This window comes from Hibiscus syriacus, unplaced genomic scaffold (genome assembly GCF_006381635.1).
Source record: "Hibiscus syriacus cultivar Baekdansim isolate YM2019G1 unplaced genomic scaffold, ASM638163v2 tig00112491_pilon, whole genome shotgun sequence".
In the NCBI taxonomy this organism is placed as follows: Eukaryota; Viridiplantae; Streptophyta; class Magnoliopsida; order Malvales; family Malvaceae; genus Hibiscus; species Hibiscus syriacus.
The window spans coordinates 218,475-235,764 of record NW_024063344.1 but is presented as its reverse complement, the minus strand read 5'-3'; the positions used below and the strand labels follow the sequence as shown (position 1 = coordinate 235,764).

At 41.4% G+C, this 17,290-nt stretch overlaps 1 pseudogene; it reads right to left on the bottom strand.

The window, feature by feature from the left end:
* Nucleotides 1-15,455: 15,455 nt before the first annotated feature.
* LOC120180184 lies at nucleotides 15,456-16,275 on the bottom strand (annotated as a pseudogene).
* Between the last annotated feature and the right edge of the window lie 1,015 nt (nucleotides 16,276-17,290).

Sequence of the window (17,290 nt, the reverse complement as noted above, 5' to 3'; positions counted from 1 at the left end):
ACAAGGAGCGAGAGATCAACAATGTGAACACCTACAATGTCAGCAAAGGGGTTACGATCTCAAGCTCAAATTCCACAGCAGCTGTACCATCCGGTACTTCTAGACAGAACCAGAGAGAACCAAGAAGAGAAAGGGAAAGGGAACAGTTTGACCCCATTCCCATGACGTATAAAGAATTATACCAACAGCTCTTCGACACTCATGCAGTGTCGCCTTATCCTATGAATCCAATAAATCCCCCTTACCCGAAATGGTATGACGAGAGCGCCCACTGCGAATACCATGGCGGTGTGCAGGGGCATTCGATTGAAAGTTGTCTCGCATTCAAGAGACTTGTGCAACGAATGCGTAACAAGAATTGGATCACTTTTTCCGGAGCACCAAACGTCGCCCAAAATCCCTTGCCCAATCATCAGGAGACAGGAATCAATGCCGTTACTACCGAAGGGGGCAAGAAGGTTAAATCGAGTGTTTCAGAGATCAAATCTCCTTTGGCTTGGGTATGGAGCCAAATGGTGAAGGCAGGGCTTCTTGCACCATATCCAGATACGACAGAAAATGAAGATGGTAACCATTGTTGTTACCACAACGAAGAAGGACATAAAGTACAAGATTGCCCAGAGTTCAGATCGTTAGTCCAACTCATGATTAACCAGAAAGAGTTGGAGTTTTACGAAGAAATTCAAGATTCTTTGGAAGCAGATGTTTGTGCCACCGGAGAATCATCAGATAGAAAATTTGGTAGGGGTAGTCCTTTGATAATTATCCCTAAGGCAAGCATGACAGTGACAACACCCGCCAAGGTGGTAATCTCCGCACCTCGACCTTTTCAATATAAGGACAATCGGCAAGTGCCATGGAAGTACGAGTGTCAGGTGAGTACTTCCGGAGGAGGTAATAGTAAAGTGGGGCAAAGACCACTGGAGCCGTTCAAAGAAGATGTACTAGTTGTCAATGAACCTATAAAGGAGGAAGAAGCTAAAGAGTTTCTCAAGATCTTGAAGCACAACGAGTACAACATCGTAGAACAGCTCCATAACTTACCTACACGTACTTCAATGCTAGCACTATTTTTAAGCTCGGAAGCACACCGAGAAGCGTTATTGAATATCCTTAATCAAACGTTCGTGCCACAAGACATACCAGTCAGCAAGATGGATCGACTGGTGAACAATATTCAAGCTGATAATCTCATCTCGTTTTCAGATGATGAGATTCCATCAGGAGGAAGAGGCCGAACGAAGGCGTTACACATTACTACCTACTGTAAGGGGCACGCTTTACCAAGTGTCTTAATCGATAATGGTTCAGCCTTGAACGTGATGCCTTTGATTACATTGAAGAGGCTACCAATAGATACCTCTCATATGAGAGCTTGTCAGAATGTGGTCCGAGCATTTGATGGGACCAAAAGAGAGGTAATCGGAAAGATCGAGGTACCATTAACCATTGGACCAGCCACCTATGATGTCGAGTTCCTTGTGATGGATATCATGCCGTCCTATAGCTGTCTTTTGGGAAGGCCGTGGATTCATCAAGCAGGTGCAGTACCCTCCACGTTGCACCAGAAAGTTAAATTTGTCATTGACGGGGCCTTAGTAATTATCAACGCTGAGGAAGATATCGTGGCAAGCGTGACCACGGAGGCTCCATACATCGAAGTAGACGAGGAAGCAGTAGAATGTTCGTTCCGCTCCTTGGAGTTTGTGAATGCCACATTCGTGGCAGAAGGAAAGAGAATCCCAAGACCTCGACTCTCCAAATGCACAAGGATGGAGATCAAGCAAACCCTAGGCCGAGGCGCCAGAACCGGGAAAGGTTTTGGGAAATATTTGCAAGGGATGATCAATCATGTCCCTCCTATCTCAAAATTAGACCAATTTGGGCTCGGTTTTCAGCCCAGTTATCATGAAAAGAGAAAGGAGATCCAAAAGAACCGGGAGAGAAGGTTGGCCAGATTGACTGGAAACGAACTCCAATGGAAGCCTATGACATTCCCGCCGCTCTTCAGAACATTCAAGTCAGGTGGTTATGTGTTTGAGACCACCACATCCGAGTTAGAAACGGCTCTGGAAGATCTGAACGTTAATGCCGTGACCACAGAAGATGTTGACAACGGAGATAGATCCGGGACATGCCTTCTACCACATGGGTTCGTGCCTAGCAGTTGGTCGGTGGAAGAACTACCTGTGGTTTACAAGAATCTTTCAGAGTAATAGTCGAACTATCCCTATTTACCTATACCCGGGGCAATAGGTGATCTTTTGTAAGGGTGAATAAATATTTTGTTTAAGTTTAATAAAAGATGCATTTTCCTTTTCCATGGCAAACAAACTTTTCTTTTTGAATTTATTCTCTATCTCCTTCATTCCAGTACTTCATTTCCAGTTACTCTCAAAGTTAGTTCTTGACCGTTCCGTGTGGGATATTATCCTCTCACACATGCACATTTTCCTCCTTTCAGGTTCCCAGATAACGATAATATGGGCACTGATGATCCTGATCCGGAGGTGGATTTTGAATCAACCATTTGTCTTGGGGAATTTGATGAATGCGATAATGAAGAGGAGTACAACTTGCCTACCGAATTGTTGAGAATGATAGAAAAAGAAGAAAAGCAAATACTGCCACATGAGGAGGCGATCGAAATCTTAAATTTGGGCACTGAGGAAGATCGAAAGGAGGTTAAAATCGACACAACTCTTTCGACTGAAGCAAGAAAAAACCTGATAGCCTTACTTCAAGAGTACGAAGATGTGTTTGCTTGGTCGTATCAAGACATGCCGGGACTAGACACAGATATGGTAGTTCACAAACTGCCAATCAAACCAGAATTCAAACCAGTGCAGCAAAAACTGAGAAGAATGCGACCAGAAATGCTCCTTAAGATCAAGGAAGAAGTCAAGAAGCAATTTGATGCCGGTTTTCTCCAAGTGGCCAAATACCCTGAGTGGGTGGCCAACATAGTGCCTGTGCCAAAAAGGACGGGAAAGTACGCATGTGTGTCGATTACCGGGATCTTAATAAGGCCAGTCCCAAGGACAACTTTCCTCTGCCACACATAGACACTCTGGTGGACAATACGGCCGGGAACGCCTACTTTTCATTCATGGATGGATTTTCGGGGTACAATCAGATCAAGATGCATCCCGAAGACATGGAGAAGACCACTTTCGTCACAATGTGGGGAACTTTCTGTTACAAAGTGATGCCTTTCGGATTAAAGAATGCTGGGGCAACATATCAGAGAGCTATGGTGACCCTGTTCCATGACATGATGCACAAAGAAATTGAGGTTTATGTCGACGACATGATTATCAAGGCACAAACCGAGAATGAACATGTCAAGAATCTGAGGAAGCTCTTCCAGAGATTGAGAAAGTTCCAACTGAGACTAAACCCTAGCAAGTGTACCTTCGGGGTGACATCTGGGAAGTTATTAGGCTTTATAGTCAGCAGAGAGGCATACAGGTCGATCCTGATAAGGTTAAGGCTATCCAGGATTTACCTCCACCACGAACCCAAAAAGAAGTCCGAGGTTTTCTGGGCAGACTAAACTACATAGCGCGGTTCATATCTCAATTAACCGACAAATGTGACCCCATCTTTCGCCTCCTCCGAAAGAATAGCCCTGGAGCATGGGATAAAAACTGTCAGATTGCATTTGAGAAGGTAAAAGAGTACTTGTCTCGCACTCTTGTCCTGATGTCCCCTATCCCAGGAAAACCTCTGTTCTTGTATCTCTCCATATTCGAGAACTCCATGGGGTGTGTCCTGTGTCAACACGATGAGTCTAGAAAGAAGGAAAGAGCCATCTACTACTTAAGCAAGAAGTTCACTAATTGCGAGGTCCGATATCCTCCTATTGAGAAGGTTTGTTGTGCCCTGGTATGGGCTACAAAAAGACTCCGACAATACATGCTGTATCACACCACTTGGCTGATTTCCAAGTTAGACCCACTAAAATACATGATGGGTGTACCGGCTCTGTCCGGAAGGTTAGCTCGATGACAGATGCTTTTGTCTGAATTTGACATTGAATACGTGAGCCAAAAAGCGGTAAAAGGCAGTGCCATATCCGATTTTTTGGCAAGCAGAACTGATAAGAGCTATGAGCCGCTGGACTTTGATTTCCCAGACGAGGACTTAATGGCCATATCTTTAGAAGAAGCAAGCATTTCAACGGACAGTTCCTGGAGAATGCACTTCGATGGGGCATCAAATGCACTAGGACATGGCATCGGGGCAATCCTAGTCTCCCCAGAAGGGAGTCACTACCCATTTACCAGCAGACTGAACTTTGATTGTACCAATAACATGGCAGAATATGAAGCCTGTGTCTTGGGAATTCGGGCTGCACTGGGGCAAAATATAAAGACTTTACGGGTGTATGGAGACTCAACCTTAGTAACCTATCAGCTCCGAGGAGAGTGGGAAACCAAGGATATAAAGCTGTTAGAGTACCGAAAACTAGTGTTGGATCTGCTCGAAGAGTTCGACGAAGTCACCTTCCACTACGTGCCTAGAGAAGAAAATCAAATGGCTGACGCTCTAGCTACCTTGGCAGCCACATTCAAGGCTGGCGGGGAGTCTGAAATGATGCCAATTAACATGCAGTCGTATGAGTACCCAACTCATTGTTACCAAATTGAAGAAGTGAAAGACACTAAGCCTTGGTACTACGACATTCTGCAGTATATCAAGCATCGGAGTTATCCAGAAAAAACCACTGAAATCGAGAAGAGAACCCTTAGAAGGTTGGCAGCTGGATATGTCCTTGACAGAGAGGTTTTATATAAGAAAAGCCATAACCAAGTTCTGTTAAGGTGCGTCGATGCTGAAGAGGCAAAAATGATAGTGGAAGAAGTACATGATGGGGTTTGTGGAGCACATGCAAGTGGGCATATGATGTCAAGACAAATAATGAGATACGGATATTTTTGGTCCACACTGGAAAGTGATTGCATCAACTATGCTAGGAGATGTCATAAATGTCAGATTTATGGAGACAAGATAAATGTTCCACCCCATCCACTTCATGTAATGACGTCACCATGGCCTTTTTCTGTGTGGGGCATGGACGTTATCGGGCAAATCCATCCGAAGGCTTCGAATGGTCACCGTTTCATTCTCGTAGCAATTGATTATTTCACGAAATGGGTAGAGGCTGCGTCATACGCCAATGTCACTCAATCCACTATTTGCAAGTTTCTGAAGAAAGAAATTATATGTCGGTATGGTCTACCTGAAAGGATTATCACCGATAACGCAACAAACTTGAACAACAAGATGATGAGTTCTGCCTGCGAACAGTTCAACATAAAACATCACAATTCCACTGCTTACAGACCAAAGATGAACGGAGCAGTAGAAGCAGCAAACAAAAATATTAAGAAGATAGTGGAGAAAACAACTGAAACTTACAAAGACTGGCATGAGAAGTTGCCTTTTGCTTTGTTCGCTTATCGAACCTCGGTACGAACTTCGACTGGGGCAACTCCATTTTCACTAGCCTATGGAATGGAAGTAGTGCTACCCATTGAAGTCGAGATTCCGTCTCTCAGGGTCTTGTCAGAAGTCAAACTGGATGATGCAGAGTGGGCACGATCCAGATATGATCAGCTCAATCTGATAGATGAAAAAAGACTGAAAGCCATTCATCATGGTCAAATCTATCAGAAACGAATGATCCGAGCACATGACAAAAAGGTGTGCCCGAGAGTATTCCGTGAAGGGGATCTAGTGCTAAAAAGAATTTGGCCACTCCAAAAAGATTTCCGAGAAAAATGGACGCCAAATTGGGAAGGACCTTATGTCGTGAAGAAGGCTTTCTCCGGAGGGGCCCTTATCCTGGCTGAAATGGACGGACCTGAGATGCCACATCCCATTAACTCGGACGCAGTCAAGAAATACTTCGCTTAGGATGAAAACCCGAAAGGGCGTCCTAAGTTGCAAAAAAAAAAAAAAAAAAAGAGAAGAACGTTTAGGGTGAAAACCCGAAAGGGCGCCCTAAGTTGAAAAAAGAAAAAGAGGAAAAAGAAGAGAAAATAAGGTGGGTTCAAGATGAAAACCCGCAAAGGGCGTCTTGCAACCAAGGATGGGTCCAAGTTGAAAACCCGGAAAGGGCGATTTGGATATTAACGGTGGAAACATCCCGGCACATGAATCTTCTACGAACTCAACAAATCGGAGAAATGTTGCACCCTCCCAAACGTTGTCGCATTTTCAAAGATCATTTGGCAAAGGCTGCATTCAAAGTCACCAAACGGTTTTTCAGCTCAGAAGTGCCCACGTTATCGAAATCTAAGACATTCATTTACACATCATTGTGTATTCGTCTTCTAGAATGTTTGCCATGTATTATTTGTTCTTCTCCTCCCTTATGAATAAAGACCATCTTTCCTCCAATTCCTTTCGAGCATCTTGAATTAGATTTAAACCTAATGGTTTATTTATTTTTATGAAAGATAATCGCATATTACTGCACAAAGGTTCATTGAAAAGTACAGGTACCCAGAAGCCGATCAAGGCTCATGTACATGCTTGAGATGGTTGAGGAGCATCTCCAAAAAACCCAGAATGTGCACATCAGACTCAGACATTTGAAGAATTCAAGATCAGAGATCGGAACTTCGAGCCCTCAAAATCAAGAGTCAACAACGACAGGCCACCGGAAATCAAGATTTCTCTCCAGAGCCCAGAATAACATATGTTGCCCATACATTTTTAGGCATACCTAAGAGCATGACATCCATACCATCGCATATATGCACATCTTTGCAGGTTTTACCCAGAGCCAATTTCAACTTCACAACGAAGGATATTGGACTCCAGACAACGCAAGTTCAACTTCACGACGAAGGGACCGCTGGTTGTCAACAAACATTTCTCAAATTCCAGAGTCAATTTCAACTTCACAACGAAGGATATTGGACTCCAGACAACGCAAGTTCAACTTCACAACGAAGGGACCGCTGGTTGTCAACAAACATTTCTCGATTTCAGAGTCAATTTCAACTTCACAACGAAGGATATTGGACTCCAGACAACGCAAGTTCAACTTCACGACGAAGGGACCGCTGGTTGTCAACAAAATTTCTCGATTTCAGAGTCAATTTCAACTTCACAACGAAGGATATTGGACTCCAGACAACGCAAGTTCAACTTCACGACGAAGGGACCGCTGGTTGTCAACAAACATTTCTCAATTTCAGAGCCAATTTCAACTTCACAACGAAGGATATTGGACTCCAGACAACGCAAGTTCAACTTCACGACGAAGGGACCGCTGGTTGTCAATAAATATTTCTCAATTTCAGAGCCAATTTCAACTTCACAACGAAGGATATTGGACTCCAGACAACACAAGTTCAACTTCACGACGAAGGGACCGCTGGTTGTCAACAAACATTTCTCAATTTCAGAGCCAATTTCAACTTCACAACGAAGGATATTGGACTCCAGACAACGCAAGTTCAACTTCACGACGAAGGGACCGCTGGTTGTCAACAAATATTTCTCAATGTCAGAGCCAATTTCAACTTCACAACGAAGGATATTGGACTCCAGACAACGCAAGTTCAACTTCACGACGAAGGGACCGCTGGTTGTCAACAAACATTTCTCAATTTCAGAGCCAATTTCAACTTCACAACGAAGGATATTGGACTCAAGACAGTACAAGTTCAACTTCATGACGAAGGGACCGCTGACTGTCAACCGACAACTTCTCAATTTCAAGAGCCAATTTCAACTTCACAACGAATGATACTGGACTCCGGACAACACAAGTTCAACTTCACGACGAAGGGACCGTTAGTTGTCAACAAACAATTTCCCAATTCCAGAACCAGTTTCAACTTCACAGCGGAGGATATTGGACTCGGAGCAATACTTGGATTTCAACTTCACGACAAAGGATTTCCAATTCTCAGGCTCAAATTCATGACGAATGAGCCAAATACAATACCAACTTCACAAACAGATTGATCCAACTTCACGACGAATGATTCATCTGTAGCGTCAACACCAAAGTCTTTAGTTCAAATTCCACCTTCACGACGAAGTATCTTGATCCAGAAGACGGTTCAGAGGCCACTCACCAAAAGCTTTGAGTTCAATTTCAGCTTCTCGACGAAGGATATTGTGCTCATAGACTTCAAGTTCAACTCGGCCTCACGACGAGGGAGTCATTTCGCGATTCGAATTGACAAACTAGTTTCAACATCGGATTTCAACTCTACGACAGAGGACATTCGATATGGATGAAATTTGTGTCTATTAATCTTTGCTACATTTTCGTTACACGATAATAAGCAAAGAGGGGCAGCTGTAGACACGTTATTTCATCACATCTCACATTCATCCATATATTACATTGAACACATATTTTATTATTTATTTATTTTTTATTTCATGTTTCCAGGCCTAAACAGATGGCCCAGACCAAATGGCAAGCTGATTCCCAGCAATGAACTAGGGTTTCTAGAACCCTAGTGTTCCAAGTCTCCACGGCGCCATAAGCCCTTGCTCGAGGAGTCCTTACATCATACGGCCGCATTCCACGCCAGTTTCATCAGCCATTCAACAAACCCGGTTCCCTCGGCGCAAGGAAAGCACACGTAAGCACATGAGACACAAACAAAGGCGACGTATGTTAGTGGGATTTCGAACGACCACAACTAAACCGAGTTTCACTCGGATTCAATCTCTAAATATAGATTTTCTTAGGCTATAAAAACCCATGTAATCAATACGCAGGGGGATACGAGGAATTTGGCAAGAAAGTCACACGAAATATTGAGAGAAATATCAAGCAATTTCGAAGCCTTTTGTAACAATTTCGAAAAGGAAATAAGAAGAAGGTAGCATCTTTTACCTCTGTTCACTCGTCTTTCACTGTTGCATGTTGAGTGTTGCTTGAGATTTGACTTCAAAACCACACAAAAAAATGTTTTGGCCGATGAACGAAGTGAGGCCTTTATTTTCGAAACCTATTTTCCAGATCTGCGTTTTTTTAAGGCGATTTTCGAAGATCTACTGGATTTTTGGGCTGTGGGAAGAGAATGGATTTTAAAGAAACGTGTTTCATGGTGGACCATCGCCGATGAGCGGCGGCGAGGCGGTGGCCACCATTCTCAGGCGGCGCACGACCCTTGTTCTTGGACCTCAAGAACATTACAGAGAAATGTTAGGGAGACGAGAGAATGCTCTCGTGTGAGGAGATGACAAATGAAGCAGTTTCTGAAAATTTTGACTTAAATACTAAAACCATCCGACTATCAGGACCCGACCCGGCCAGCGTCTGACCCACGTGTTTCTGTTCAGTAAAGGGTAAACTACCCTTTTGGTCCCTCGTTGATTTTAAAGGGTTATTTTAACCCTAATTTTACCTTAAATTGATTTCTAATTTTGATTTTCTTTTGATTTGGCCACCCAACTTGTTTTTTTATTCAATTTAACCCTTTTTTTATTTTGTTACATATACATATATTTTTAATATTTTATCTATACCTATTATTAATATATATATATGTATATATTTAATTTTTTTTCCTTATTTAAAGTACTATAGCTTATAATTATATCTATATATTTTTTTATATTCTTCTATTTCATTATTGTTTTGTTTTTTTACTACTATTCTAATATCTTATAATTATATGTATATATATGCTTTTCTATTTATATTTTTTCCCGATTTTTACTACAATTATATTTTTTATTCTTCTCTTTATTATTATTTATATTATTATTATTAATATTATTATTATATATATTATTATTATATATATATTACTAACCAAACTTTTTCTTTTTCTCTCTAGGCCCCCATGTCCCCTCTTTTTGACCAATCTTTTTTTCAGTGAAAATCCATTAGTTAGGAGGACATTGAAGCATAATTATTAACACCATGGGACCCTTAAAGCCTATTAGCTAAAGGCATCTTCTTTTGACAAAAATAACTAAACATGCAACCCACACATCTTCCTCTTTTATTATTCTTTTTTTTACCCCTTAATTTTGTTTTTATTGTAATTTTATCCCCTATTTATATATATATATATATATTTTTTTTATTATCTATATTTCTTTTTGGTCCTTACTACTCTTTTTATTATCTTTTTACTTTATTCTATTTTCTTTATTACCTTCTTTGTTTCATCTTTATTTTTATTTTTATTTCGTTTATCTTCTTTATCTTATTTTCATTTATTTTTATTTACCTTCACTTAATCCTTTTTATTTTCTTTATCTTTTTATCTCTGTATTATTTTCTTTATTTTATTTGTTTTTATTTTCTCATTTTTTTATCTAACACTTTTCTTGATTCTTTAAAAGTATGTATCAAAAAACAGTTAAAGGTAAGTAATTTAGATAGTCATTTTACCTTTTAATTTAAAATTACAATTTTCTTAAATAAAGACAACTGGAAATTATATAGTACCGAAAGGGCAGTTCAAGGGTGCTAACCCTTCCTTGACTGTAACTGACTCCCGAATCCGACACATCTTTGGTAAGACGCAGATCAGGTGAGAATTAAGGTATCCGGTCAACCTTTTTTTTTAAATAAATGATCGGTGGCGACTCCAATCCACATTTTTCAAGTCGAAGCCCAATTCTTGGGCCCAACCGAAAGACGGTTGCGACAACTATTTTTAATAATTTGTTAAATTGACTTCAACTAATTCTTCTTTGTTGGATAAATGTTTTATTTGTTTGTGTTACAAGAAATTTTGTTGTTACATCACGAAAAATTCATAAATAGTATTTTTCTCAATAGTATATTCTTTAACAATTAATATATTCGACAAATTCAGGTATATTGACACGGGGCTAGACTGTCGGCTAGTTAGTCGTGCAGCCCTTAGATGCCTCGTTCGGTTGCTCGACGTCTAAGTCAGCCTAAACTCCTCGGTTAATGTTGTTATAGTGATGAGCACGATGGAAAAGCATAAAAAAATGTACGTAAGCGTGTGCGGGGAAATTTTTGGCACAAATGTCCGAGTTTATTCACACAAAACTCTCTATGTCCAATAGAGGTGGGGAGACCTCCTTTTATAATAAAGTCCCCTTATATCTCATGACTACTCCTAGTCTAACTACAAGTAAAACTCTATACTTTAGTTGAAACTCTAATGTTTGAGTCCTATTCAAACAAGGACTATGTTACTTGCCTTTATTTTCCAAGGAATGGTCAACTTTGCTAGGTGGACAGGCCCTAAGTTGGTGCTGGCATCGACCCTCGGTGCACCCTCGGTGTGCACAGGCCTCGGCCTTGTGTGCCCCGATGTGTGCTACCCTCGCCCCTAAGTGGTCTCCTTTGTGCATTCATCTCAGTTCTAGGCGCACACCCGGTGTGCGTTGACCCCGACCCCAAGTGCGTCCCATTACTTGATGGCTAGAGTTATCGGCTGACTTTATCGTGCGTTGGCCTCGGCTCTAGGTGCACCTTGGTGTGTGGTGGTCACGATCATAGGCGACCATTGTTGTTTGATGCCCGTGCTTGTGGGTAGTTTGGGGCGGGCGTGTCTTGACCCTACTCGGCTCTGTGTGCGCCTTGGTCTCGACGTGGCTCTTGTGGGCCACTTGGGTTGTGTCTGTCGCACCCTGGTGGGTGTTGGTCTCGGCACCACAACGGGAGCAGCCTTCTTTGTGCTGGTTGCTGCCCCACAGGTAGTCTGTTGTAGGCCAACCTCACCCATAAGTTTGCGGTCCATGACATTTTCCCCTACTTGTTCCAGTGACGCCCTCATTGCTAGGTTTGCTTTGGTTTGCTTTGTGGCTTTAAAAACAGTTCCCAAGGTGGTGTTCACTTTTTTCGGAGCATTCTTGACATATTGAATAATTGTTAAGGTCTTGGTATCTTCTTGATCACTTTGTATCAACGGGACACTACCTTGCCATTGGGAATCCATGATACTCATGATGTTTGCATAGGGAAGGATATATGCTTTGATCTGGATAAGAAAGTTCAACCCGATGACAAAATCAAAGTCATCAATGGGGATTATCATGATTCATGAAGTCTACGTTGTCCTTCCATCCTCCAATCTTCAACTCTACGATGTCTTTTTTATATGAATAAATCGGTTGCCACAGTATCCACGAGGGCAATTCTGGATTATCCGGTAAGATTAATGTTCATGTACATTAACCATTGCTTTCGGCTTTGATGTTGTGTGACTTGGAGTGGGTAATTTTATACCCTTTGTGGTCCCTCCCTCGGTGATCCTTTTGTCATTTGGAACTTACCAATTTCTTAACACTTATAATTGAGCTAAGTTTACATACTTCTTCCTTTGAATCGTCGTTTTCTTCAGCAATGGTTGTGAGTTTATCAGTGTGGAGGCAATTTCTTGCAAAGTGTCATTGCTTATGGAAATTGAAGTAGCGGATCGATTGGATGTCCCTTTTCTCTTTTGACTTGTTACGTCGATGGGTTCTACATTTTGTAGGATCTTCATCATCACTTGATAGGCTTCGTTCTTGGCCTTCATCTTGGTTTCTCTTATTAGGACCCTCAACTTTTGATTTGGGAGGCTTGGGTTTCTTAACACCAACTTCGATGAGGGATTCGACGGTTGTCAAGGCTTTAGTCAATTCTTTGACACCCATTCTTTCCAACTCATTTTTGGCCCATGACTTTAATCTGTCCATGAAGGTGAAGAACTCATCATCTTCGGTTAGACTCGGGATTTGTAGGCTTAACTCGACAAATTATTGAGCGTGCTCCCTTAGAGAGCCTTCTTGTCAAAGACGCCTTAGTTTTGATTGTGCCTCATTCTCGGTATGATAAGGGTAAAATTGCTCTTTGAACTCAGTTTGGAATTCTGCCCAGGTTATAATGGTGGTGCCATCTCGTTTCATCTCGGTGTAGTTATGTCGTCACCATAAGAGTGTTAAATCAGTTAAGTAAACATAATCAATGTTTACGTTCTCAATATCATTCTCGATGCCCATGACTCGAAAGTATTGATTTATGTTCCACATAAAATTTTCAATGTCTTTGGCCAACCTAGTCTCTTTGAACTTTTCTGGTTTAGGGACTTCGGCCCGACCTTTTAGGGCTCTGGTTAGCATGCTGCCAGCCACCTCGATCTTGAGTTGCTCGATCTCTTTATTTAGGTTTTCAACCTCGATTCTAGAACCCTAGTTTTTAAGTTCTTTAACCTCTTGTGTTAAGGCCAGAATTTGAGCTTCCAAAGCATCATCTTGTTGGGGACTCTTCACATCTAGTCTGTTGAGTGTCGTTTGCACATCTTCCTGATTTTCTGCAAGGCTTCAAGCTTCTCGAGATCTAGTGATCCTAGCATCTCAAGATCGATGGATTGTAGCAGATCCAAAACCTCCTTGGTCTCTCTCGCAGAGTCCTCAAGTCTAGTGATTTTATCTTAGAGCGATGTGAGCATGTCTTTCGATATTTCTCGCTTCTTCTCTGCGTTACGAGTCTCGACACCCTTGGATATTGCTGCCTCGCCACGTTGTTGAGCCATCTTGTATAGTCACAAACTTGGCTCTGATACCACTTAACACGAGGCTAGACTGTCGGCTAGCTGGTCCATACGACCCTTAGATGCTTCGTTTGGTTGCTCGGCATTTAAGTTAGCCTAAACTCCTCGATTAATGTTGCTATAACGATGAGCACGATGGAAAAGCATAATAAATGTAAGTAAGTGTGTGTGTGGAAATTTTTGGCACAAATGCCTGAATTTATTCACACAAAACTCTCTATGTCCAATGGAGGTGAGGATACCTCCTTTTATAATAAAGTCCCCTTACATCTCATGACTACTCCTAGTCTAACTACAAGTAAAACACTTTACTTTAGTTGAAACTATAATGTTTGAGTCCTATTCAAACTAGAATTATGCTATTTGGCTTTATTTTCCAAGGAATGGTCGGCTTTGCTACGTGAACAGGCCCTAAGTCAGTGCTGGCGCCTCGGCCCTTGGTGTGCTTAGGCCTCGGCCTTATGTAGCCCCGATATATGCTGCCATCACCCCCAAGTCGCCTCCTTTGTACGTTTATCTTGGTTCTAGGCGCACACTCAGTGTGCATTGGCCCCGACCCCAAGTGTGCCCCATTGCTTACTGGCTAGAGTCCTCAACTGACTTTGTCGTGCATTGGCCTCAGCTTTAGGTGCACCTTGGTATGTAGTGGTCACGATCTTAGGCGACCCTTGTTGTTTGATGGTCGTGCTTGTGGGTAGTTTGGGGCAGGCGTGTCTTGACCCTACTAGGCTCTATATGTGCCTTGGTTTCAGCGTGGCTCTTATGGGCCACTTGGGCTGCGTCTGTCGTACCCTAGTGGCTGTTGGTCTCGATACAACAGTGAGAACAACCTCCTTTATATTGGTTACGACCCCACGATTAGTCTGTTATGGGTCGACCTTGCCTACAAGTTCGCAGTCCGTGACAATATACTCTAAACTGAAAACATTGAAAAAAAATTATAATTTATCACATGATTATATGTAACAAAGATGATTCTAGCATCCAAAAATTCCATTGAAAAAAGTAATACAACCGACACACATTTACATCTACTTATTTACATATTATATTAATCTATACAAGACTAACCCAAAAAGAAGTGGAAAACACCTTTTAAACTTCACCTCCCCATTTTCGTATATGAACTACATAGAAAGGATTTTTAATTTTACCATTAAAAATTGGAAGTCACTGTCGTGGTAACTCTATATTTTCACTAGTGAGCAAGCTGGAAGATGTTTGTGTCTTCATCCTTCAACGAAAATTTCTAGTTATCGAAGAACAAAGACGGATAGCGAAACAGATTGTAAGGAGCCCACAAGGAATCCAAAGGATAAGGTTTTTTAGAGTCGAACCTGAGCCATGGCTTTCCCTTACCGCTCAAATGCAACAAACTAACTGGACCAGGGTACAGAGCTCGACATAAGCCTTCCAAGTTGTCACTGTCCAAGCCCATACTGGTTCCACCGGTGCTCCATCCCTTCCATATTACTGACAAAAACTAACAAAAATGGAGGCAGAGAACCAAGCTCGTAGATACAATATCGTTTATGAATTCTCATCCACTTCTCTAATTTCTCTGTGTATTTCCCTTATCTCCATATCCACAAATCGATTACCTTTACGCCCGTGTTGAAGTAACACGAGCTCCTCGATCTCGCTTTAAACAACGTCGTAAATATCTGGTTCGACCAGAATTTGGAGGTGAAGTAATTGGTGAAGTTGGTGTGGCAATACTAGGGAGATCCGGGTTTTAAATAGTATTTGTGGTCACGTTTTCGGTCACGTCGCGCTTATCACGGTTGTGGATATAGGGATGTTATTATGGTCATTCCGGATATCGCGATCTTTAATTTTTGTTCGAATGAGCTGATTTTTTAATTAAAAAAACTTATTTTTTAATTAAAACAATAGAATAATAGCGGAATAACGATCCACGATTGGCCACCATCCGTTAAATTACAGTCGCGATTCATCGCTATTCGTTAAATTACGGCCGCGATCCGTCGCTATCCGTTAAATTACGATCGTGATCCGCCGCTATTGGTGTGATCCCGTTTCATACCGTTATTTTTTGCGATAGTAGTTTTGGATATTGTCGCGACTGTGATACCGCTATTCGATCGCTATTTAAAACCCTGCTCCCAACACATGGTCTCCCGAATTGATGCTCCAAAGATTGATGACGTCGTCGACGACGATGAGGTTAGAGTCGAAGTAGATTATCCGACGGACCCCAGATGGAAGCGTATAAGCCAAGTTCATATGCGCGTAATTCAAGGGTTGATCCAATGCGCGTCGGATGGAGGAAGAGATCTTTCTTTTGACGAGGTTAGTGTTGAAGTAGTAGATGTGAAAGTTAAGGTAAGGGAACGTAGTGGTAATGGCGCGCATGAGTTTAGCACTGTGGTTGTTTGTGGTGATGAAATGGAAGACGATGTTCTCGAGACAAGTGGCGTGGTAGAGGACGGAGTAGACTTCGGCGACGAACCCGCGGAGGTAAGGTGATGGCGATGTGGACGATGGAAGGGTTATGGGTTTGTTTGTCGATGGATGACCATGTCGTTCAGGGACATTCTCTTCCATTTCAAAATACCGACGCTTCTCGAAAGAAAGGTAACTCGGCAGACCAGAGATTGATCGTGACCGTTAAAAATTAAAAATAGATGGAGAGGTTTAGATGGAGGCATAGCTGTGAATGAAATCAGGGAGAGTGAGGGTAAGAGAGATAAGTGAGAATATTAACATTTGGCGTTTTGAGCTTGACTCTTTGTTTTGTTCCAGGAGTGGGGACTAACTCAGGACAATGCCAGGCTGGCGAGATGTGTCTTTTATCAGCTGCACCTTGATTGTAGGTGGGATTGATCATGTGGTTCTGATTGCACCGTACGAAGTAGTGGAGCCGTACATCCGGCATAATTGTGGGGTTTTAGATTCCAGTTTTCGAAACTTCTGCGCTTCTCAAGGTATTTTCCCTGGTCCGTTTATATTTCTACACAATGAAAAATCTTTGTTTTCTCCCTTATTTTTTTCATTTTTGTCTTGTCTAATTATTTCATATTTCATGTCAACTCTTTTCAGTTGAGGATTTTTTTGATCATATCTCAGCAGCTTTTTCGGTCCAGAATATTTCTTCTGAGAGATTAAAGGAGGTTAATTCAAGGAAACTATTTTTTATAGCGTTGTTTTTAGTAATTGTAGTAAATTATTTTTTAAGCTTAAACCAAAGTCGGAGAACTTAATATACTCTTCAGAATAATATTTGAATAATAGTCTTGACCCAGTAAAATATTTGAACTAGAGCCTGGAGTATATTGAAATTTAACCCAAATTGATTAAATATTATATTATGTAGGGTGAATTAACCATATATCGAAATGAATTGAATGGAGAATTGATTTTCAAACTTGTCTGTAATTGATGTGATATTCGATCCGATAATTGTCTGAACGATGTAAATTGTGACCGTTGTGCTATATGTGTGATGAAATGTTTATTCAGTTCTAGGTATTTTAGTAAGGTGGTCGATTACAGTTGATATGTCATATAATCATTAGTATTTGTCTATAGGCCTGGAAGGGGACGGGCAGCACTTCAGGACAATACTTTAACTGATAAAGCATTTAGGTGCACTGAAAACTGCTAAAACTATTCAGTAGGAATATTGGGTGTGGGGCGCTTGAAAAATAATAATTGTGTAATATGATGTGTAAATTTATAGTTTATATGCATAAGTGGTGTAATCACCAATTTTCAAAATTGAAAGTAAAAAAACAACTTACCCACTACACCTA